The 8,040-nt window shown below is 52.2% G+C and overlaps 1 long non-coding RNA gene across 1 annotated transcript; it reads right to left on the bottom strand.

Moving 5' to 3' along the window:
• Nucleotides 1-935: 935 nt before the first annotated feature.
• On the bottom strand, nucleotides 936-4,263 carry LOC123835146 (uncharacterized). Its single transcript, XR_006788667.2, has 3 exons — nucleotides 3,721-4,263; nucleotides 3,060-3,174; nucleotides 936-2,312 (listed from the first exon to the last, which is right to left on the bottom strand). It is a non-coding gene; the product is annotated as an uncharacterized LOC123835146 (long non-coding RNA).
• Nucleotides 4,264-8,040: the final 3,777 nt, after the last annotated feature.

Genomic DNA, 8,040 nt, shown 5'->3' with positions numbered 1-8,040 from the left:
GGGCAGAGAACCAAGCCTCAGTCTCAACAGAGCAAAAGCAAGGAAAATGACATTTGATCTCTCCGAAAACCACAGGAATCTTTGCCTGTAGGTGATGGGATGCTAGAAAAAGCCTAATAGATGAGTTGAGAAAAGGCGGCATCAATCAGAATGGGTAATAAGTTCATCACGTGCGTGCATGTGCTTTGCCTTTAAAAAAGTATCAGTGTGTGACCCCATGAGACCAACACTGTGACTTGTTAGCATGACTTCTCCCACATCCAACTCTCTTCTGCAAATTCACCTTTTAGTGTCCTGTTTTCAAGTCCTATCCCTTGAAGAAGGAAAGCACAGAATGGTGGGAAAATCCACACACACACACACACACACACACACACCCAGATGACTGTTCCCGAGGACAGGGAGCTCTGCTGGGTCATCCGAGTTGTCATGTTGCAGAGGGCACAGAATGCCTCGTTGAAACTCATCACTGTCATGGTGGTTAGACATACCCAGTTTGCCCAACCAAATCCTTTAATTAAAAATTTGCAGGCCATACACACAAAAGCACTTTTTCTGTATACATCAATGCCAACACAAAAGAAGGTTTTAATTCATTTGTGTGCTCTTGTAATTCAAAGGCTGTTCCCCACCCCCCCACTTTTCCTAAATGAAATGCATTTTTCTGGGCCATCACTATAATTCTCTACAATCAGGATAAAAATAGTAAGAGGGACCAGTGATGTCATTTTGGATAAAATGATATTTTTATTTTTCATTGCCTAGGAGAAGGTGCACTAAGATCATCATCCATTAAATTAGAAATGGTGCCATTACTCACACACTTTATATATAGTACAAACTCATTATTATCAGTTAATATTGACTCTGCTTAAAATGTCCTAGGTACTACACAGAGTCTATGAAGTACAAGTATTAAGGTTTCACTGTGTGTAATTCTCTTCTGACAGCCAAGAATTATTGTCTTATTTATTCAGCAAATATTTATTAAGTGCTGCTCTGTGCCAGAGCTGCGAACAAAACAGACATGGCCCCAGGGCTCGTAGAATACACAAGTTCACAGCCTAGCAACGAAGGCAGGCGTTCAACAGACAATCACCGAAATTAGTCTTAAATTATTGTTGTGATGGGGACTCAAAGGTGCATGTGGGGTGTTGGGAGGACGGCAACGAGGGAGGTAGCTCAGGCTGTGGTTGGGGGAAATCTCCTGAAGCACTGGGTCTCTGAGTGTCTTCATTCATTGACTTGGCATTTATTTGAAAGTACGAATCCCTGTGCTAGATTCAGGGAGATAAGGAGATGAACAAGACCATAGGCTTATTCTCAGGGAGCTCCATGCCCAGTGAGAAAGACAGCTATGAAAGCTCATATACGCATAGATGCCCAGGACATCACTTACCAGCCCGCGGTGAGAGGTCACGTGCTGGCGCTCCTTGTGAAGGACAGATGTGCTGCCGGGGTCTCCGGGCACGAGTCGATGACAGCGTGAAGGTTTCTCTTACCAAGCTAGGGAAGAAACATTACCGTGATCATCTAACAAGGAGCATCATCAATGTAGAGAACTTACTTGACTGAAAGTAGAGAAGCCTGGTTCATATTTTGACGGGCTGGTGAGGTAGCCAGGAGGAGAAATGGAATGGCTTCTTCCCAGAAATAAGGTCATGCTAACTATGAGTACTGGCCCCCTGGGTTCTTCCTACTTCCTTCGATTCTGTTTACGAGGAAAAGGCTTAGTTAGTCACTGCTGGTGGAATGCACAACACACACAGAGGAAATGGGGGAAAACCACCCAGTTGTGCCACTGAGACGCCGACCCGGACCCATCTTCCACACTGGAGGGTCAGCCTGCATATTGACAGAGGATAGGGGACATATGTGAACCCTCAGTTTTGGCTTCAGTGGGATTGATGCAAACTACATGAGCAGTACCCCCGTGTCTGGGCCAAGTAGACCCTTGCTCTGCAGTGATGTGGACTCAGCAGGAGACTAAGAATGAGTGGTGTGTGGTTGTGCCCTGAAGTAGCATGTATGGGATTGCATTCGATGACCCAAGAGACGTGAAGTGGTTTACTCCACATTTGATTACCTGTTAATCAAAAGAAGAATGGGACCATGGGCCACTCCCCACTGGCAGGGTCTGTGTATCCATTTGCTCTTACGCGCCGCAGAATGCCACTAGCGTGGAGACATGCTGTGGGTGATCCCCAGCACTTGACTGCCAGAGAAGGGAGCATGCCTGGTGGTCACCTCCCCAGCTGCCACTGGAAGCAAGCTTCACGTCCACTTTTCTGCACCCCCAACGCGTGTCAGATCTAAATAAAAGCCATGTATTTGCTGAGCGTATGCTGCTTTAAGACAAGTTACCTGGTGTCTTCTTTCAACCAGGTGGCTTCTCCTAAACCTCCCCCAGAGAGAAGTTCTAGAACTTCCACCGTCATTGTGGGTCGGGATTTCTGCATGTGGGAGGGAGATCCGGGGTGCTGAGGACAGGTATGGTTTCTCTTTCTTGAGTGGCCGCATTGCCTCAAGAACTTTCCTGTTGCAGACCAGGGAATTAGCCACGGGCGAAACAGACGTTCTACATGGATTTCATGCAGTAAGGTTTTATGCACACTTAGAAGTGTGCCCCGTGAAATGGATTTCTTAGGAGAAGGAAGGGAGCTAGTGTGTATTAGGCATGTCACACACGCTGGTGCTGAGCACAGGAACGAGTCCTTGAATGTTAGAGCGTGGTGTTCTCATTAACCAGCTGCTGTTGGTACCGGGTCTGGTCCTGTTGCTGAAATACCTGTGGCCCGCGGAGGCCAGGCAGACACACCTAGACAGAGTGGTGTTTTCTCTAAAGCAAGCACGTAAGCTCCTCAGCTCCCTGACTTTCCCTGCCAAGGGTGGTCGCAAGGGGTGGTCGGTTCTGTAACGAAGCAGGATTGGATGTTGGGTCACCCAGGCCAGAAGGAATCCCAGGCTGGACACCGCTGGGCAGAGAGAGTCCTGGGGAGCTCCATCACTTGATGGACTTTTTGCCTACAAGAAAGAGGGAAGAGGAAATAGGAACTTACCACCTTCAACTGCAGCAACCTGAGCGCATCCTCTAGACTCTGCCGCCCGTGCATACAGCTCTGGGTCTTTTCCAGAAATGTGCCTTCCAAGGATAAGGTTTGCAAACTCTGTTGACTGTACAAATGAAGACATTTTAGGCACACAGAACAAGATAAGAAGTAAAATCCTATTCAAAATAGATACATTTTTGCCACTGAAGCTTCTGAATGAATAATCAGAGGAGTTTCCAGAATATGTGAAATAAGAACCAGTCTCTTCCTCTCTGTCTGTATTGCTCTCTTTTCTATTTCTCCCTAGCCAGGCCCCGCTCACATTCTGAGGAGCGTTCAATTTCCAGAGGCCTTGACACCTAGTATCTCGTATATGGCAGTGAAAGAGGGGGCGTATGGCAAAGCCGAGAACCTGTAAAGAATATTTCCCTGGGGACTTAAAATCCTCTGGTGGGAAGACATGGATGCCGCCACGGTGCATGTTTCCGTAAAAGGAAAGGGAGGCCAGAGACCCATTCCTTCCATCTTCCAGGGCCCCTTTTTAAAATATCTTCATGCCAGGTGCTGCCCCGGGTCCTGGCCTCCCCAAACTTCCATCCTTCCCAGGTCAGCCTCTGCGTCTTCTCTCTCTCTGACTTACAAGCATCCTCCCTTAAACCGCACACCTCACCTGTTGGGCGATGCTGAAACCCTAAGAGGTCATAAGCTTCTCCTTGATGCTGTGTGATGAGACAGAAAATGCCAGCTCCCGGGGAGCCAGTGAGCGTGGCCCCTGGCCCCCAGAGGCTCGTGCCCTCACGGATTCTCTGCTGGGAGCTGCCTGTGAGGAGTGGGCAGAAGAGTGAGTGCAGGGGCGTGGCTGCCCGAGGCCCCAGGGAGGGCGAGGGCCATGGCAGGGCGCAGGGTGAGGTGCGGGATGCAAGTGCGGCCTCCGGAGTCCTGTGTGTGTCGGGAGGCATCCCTGTCCTCAGGCACACGTCCTGGTTGGTGTCCATGACCTCTCTTGGTGTCCGTGACCTCTCCAGGTATCTGCCCCCTGCCCTGCTCAGGGGTGCTGGCTCTGGTTGCCTGGGATTCTGCCTCTGCCCTCCCACCCTCACAGACCTTCTCTTTTGCCTGTCGCCCTGGCCGCTAATCACAGAGACTGTGACCGACAAGCCCTCTGCTGGCTGCCGAGCAGCCACCGGACTTCCTCAGAGCTGACCTTTATAAACTGCCGGCAGGACTTCATTCAGAGGCAGGGCTGGCCTCATGATGAATTGTGAGCTAACCCGGCGAGACCTTGGCGTGATGACGCAGCCCTTCCCCTCCTTCCTCATATTGGCCTTCTGGTTCCCTTTGAGACTCTTCTGGTTTTGCAAGAGCCTGGTTCTTCGCTCAACATCAACATCTCCCTTACAAAATTGTACTTAAAGAGGGCCAAAGGTAATTATTTTATTAGTTGTGGAACGAGATACAAAAACCTAACCCTCCCAAGAAATGAATCTCTAATGTCTAGTTTGTGGCCCTCTGTCTGGCAGCGAGGGAGATGTTTTGAGGCAAAGAGACCTTCCTTTGTCTCTCAAATTCTATAAACAGATGTCGGCGGATGTCGAAAGTACAACCTATCCAAAAGCATGACTGATCATGGAGGGCTCAGACGTTAGGTTGGTTCAGTACTGTGGACCCATGTCAGGGGGCCCTCGGGAACTGTGAGCCCGGATCACAGCACCTGACGCTGAGGCCCCGAGCGGGGAGGGCAGGGCTGCGGAGCCCCGTGGGGCTGGCCTCCTACGCCTCTGGTTTCAGATATTCATTTACTTTCCAGTGACTTGCCTCTGCTTCCATTCCTTTCTGGTGTCCATCTCAGTTGCAGACACCCCCGGGAAGCCGCACACTCGGCTCCATTCAGCTCCTGCCGTGGCGCGAATGAGCAAGGACCCCAGAGGTGTTTTTCCGCAGATCATTGCCAGGAAAATGTGTCTGCCGGCCCCAGTGTTTATAAAAAAACAATTTTGCTTCCCTCTAAGCCAGCAGTGTTTATTAAACATGTAATAGAGAGTGTGTATTTAATACCTGAACACCCCTACGCCCCCCCGTCTGAGTGATGCTGGGCTGCATTTTTTAAGAAAGAATTTAAAAGAGCGATGAGCTCCGGCACGGGGCCCGAGAAGAAGGCCGTTCCCGTTGAGACTGCAGCAGCTCGCGCCTGCCTCTCTCCTCCTCCTCTCTGTAGACGCCGGCCCGTGGGTTCCCCATTTAGGCAAATGAGCATCTGCCGTGTACACGGAACGTGGGCCAAGCGAAGTAATAGAGGACGCTGCTCCTGGCGTGTGGAATAGTCCCCCGAATTATCAGTTGAAATAAGATTGCATAATAAAGCCCTGCTATAATGAGCCTTGTTATTGCATTGATTCCAGTACACCCCAGGCTCAGATGTCTGGCCGTTCGTCTGGCAGCCGGCATGTGCCCCTGCCCACGGCTGTGTGTGCGCGCGTGTGTGTGTGTGCATGGGTCCATCGGTAGAGCAGTGAAGTCCAGGACTTGGCCTCTGCCCAGTTCATGTGATGAGGGGTCCTGAGGGACAAGCAGTTTTGTGAAAGGAGGCAGACGGGACATTCCAGGCAGAGAGAGGAGAGCACGTGGTGAGAAGGTGGGCATCTTGGAGGAGCAGACCGAAGGTTGGTCTTGTTAGGCAAGGGGGGTCAGCAGTAGACGCAGGATGGGGCAGAGGGACAGGGAGGCATCCAATGGCAGTGGTCTTGACTGCATGGGAATGACTGTCTCTTGTTTTTGAGCAATCACACACTGTGAAGCCGCAGACACAGGAACCTCCTTTGTGGCCTGGAGGAAACCAGGTGTGTGCTGCCTCAGGCCCTTTGCACTTGCTGAGACTGCTGCCTGGGCCACAGCCTGGGCCTGCTCTGCCCGTGAAGGGTTCTTTCTCACAAGGCTGGAGATTCTGCCCTGATCACAGGCTCTGAAGGAGCATCAGGACCTCACTCACACTGCTGGTCTGTCCTGCGCCAATGACCACGACGTCACCGTGGGCTCCCTTCAGAAGACCGCTCAGTTGCCATTGCCTTGTTTCTCAGCTTGTGTGTCATGGGTCCCTTTCTTTCCTTCTCTCTTTTGCAGGTTCTGTGAGAGGACAGAGCTGTCCCTCGGTTTCCCTCTCCCCCTGAAACTAGCCATGCCTCACAGACCGTGGCAGTGATAGATGCATGTGAGTGCCTGAGACGGCAGGAGCCAGCGGCGGCGTGGGCTCGGACAGGGCGGTGGGGATGGAGTGAAGAGGAGGACATGTTTGGGGGGGGATGGAGGACGCTACAGATGGAGTGTTCATGTCCCCGCCAGGTTCATGTGTTGTCCTCCCCCACCGCAGTGTGATGCTCTGGAGCCAGGCCTCTGGGAGGCGGGTAGGTCACGAGGGTAGAGCCTCAGGGGTGGGGTGGTGCCCTCCTGTGGGACACCCCAGATGGCTCCCCGGCCCTGCGCGGGTGTGGACACAGCCGGGGGACAGCGTCCGCGCCCCGGGTCTGAGCCTCTGGGGGAACCACCCTCGCCGTGACCTCGACCTTGGCCTCTAGGACCATGAGAAATAAGTGTCCGTTGTTCATAAGCCGCTGTCGGTGGCCTGCGCTAGGCAGATGGTTTGGGAAATTTGAGACTTTGAGAAGCACAGTGATAGACAGAAGGGTCTGGAAGTCCTGTGTGAGAGCAGGAGGTGCGGGCGGGGGCAGAGGCCCTCGGAGGCACGACCCGGGAGCCTTCCCGAGTTTTCCTGACTTGGGGTAACTGTGCCCTGAGGAGAGGTTTGAGGGTCTCACTGCTGCCGATCAAATTGCCAGAGCAAAGCTGGTCTCTGAGGGTGGTCTTACCAGCTGGTGAGGGTGAAGAAGGTCACAGCCCACATGTTGACGGGGCAGCTGCTGACGTGGGGGCAGGGAGTTCGAATGACTTGTGACCTTGTGTTGTCCGGTGCTCTGCCAACCTGCATGCCCCATTGACCAAGCATTGAATTTTTCTCAAATCCTTGTTTTTATCGACATGTAGAAGTGTTGATTTTCTTTCTTTCTTTTTTTTTTTTTAAGATTTTATTTATTTATTTGAGAGAGAGAGAATGAGAGAGAGCACATGAGAGGGGGGAGGGTCAGAGGGAGAAGCAGACTCCCTGCCGAGCAGGGAGCCCGATGTGGGACTCGATCCCGGGACTCCAGGATCATGACCTGAGCCGAAGGCAGTTGCTCAACCAACTGAGCCACCTAGGTGCCCAAAAGTGTTGATTTTCTATAAGTTCAGCACCTTCCTAAATGGGGTGCATTCGGATTTTGTGGTCTATCTCTTTCCCAGGGCCCGTGAGAGAGATATCAGAGTCCAAGGACAGACTTCTGCCCCCAGCAAGCCCATATCCTGCCATAAGAGGTTCCAGACAGGGGTGAAGTCGCTCAGGGCTGTTGCTAGAACATTCCCAGGCTGCAATTCAGGGTTAAGCAACCAGAAGTGTTGGCACAGGCGGGGAGCAGTCCCTAAGGCTGTGTCAGCCAGACGACTTTCTAGAAGGGGCAGGAATTCAAGGCTGGTAGGATTGGGCAATGCCAAGGAGCCGTGGAGAATTTGGGGCAGAGAAGGGGAGTATTTTGGGCAAGCTTGGAGGTCAGATGGCGGAGGAGTTGAATTTCTCCTGAGGAGAATTCTAATTCCCAGACAGATGATGAGCAGACTGCGAGGCTGGCAGATTCCAGCCCCAGTCTGGGCTCCGCCCTGTCTCTGCTGAAGGTGTGACCCTCCGTACGGGGTCTAGTCCACATGGTGTGTGGGGAATCTCTTCCACAGAAGCCGCTTCCCAGCCCAACCTCTGTTCGCTTCCTGTCAGCCAGAGGGGTCTGTCAAAAGCCATCCACATGATCCACTAGAAGTAGCCGTGGACCCTTTGGCAGGTGATGCCCTTCAGACGGAGATGGCCTACCGTGTGAGCAGGCTCCCATCTCGGCTGCTGGAGAAACTACCA

Source organism: Mirounga angustirostris, unplaced genomic scaffold (assembly GCF_029215605.1).
Source record: "Mirounga angustirostris isolate CCGP_5_RB_7025 unplaced genomic scaffold, mMirAng1.0.hap1 SCAF_12, whole genome shotgun sequence".
Classification (NCBI taxonomy): domain Eukaryota; kingdom Metazoa; phylum Chordata; class Mammalia; order Carnivora; family Phocidae; genus Mirounga; species Mirounga angustirostris.
Note: the sequence above shows the minus strand (reverse complement) of the source record. Positions and strands in the feature narration are given on the sequence as shown.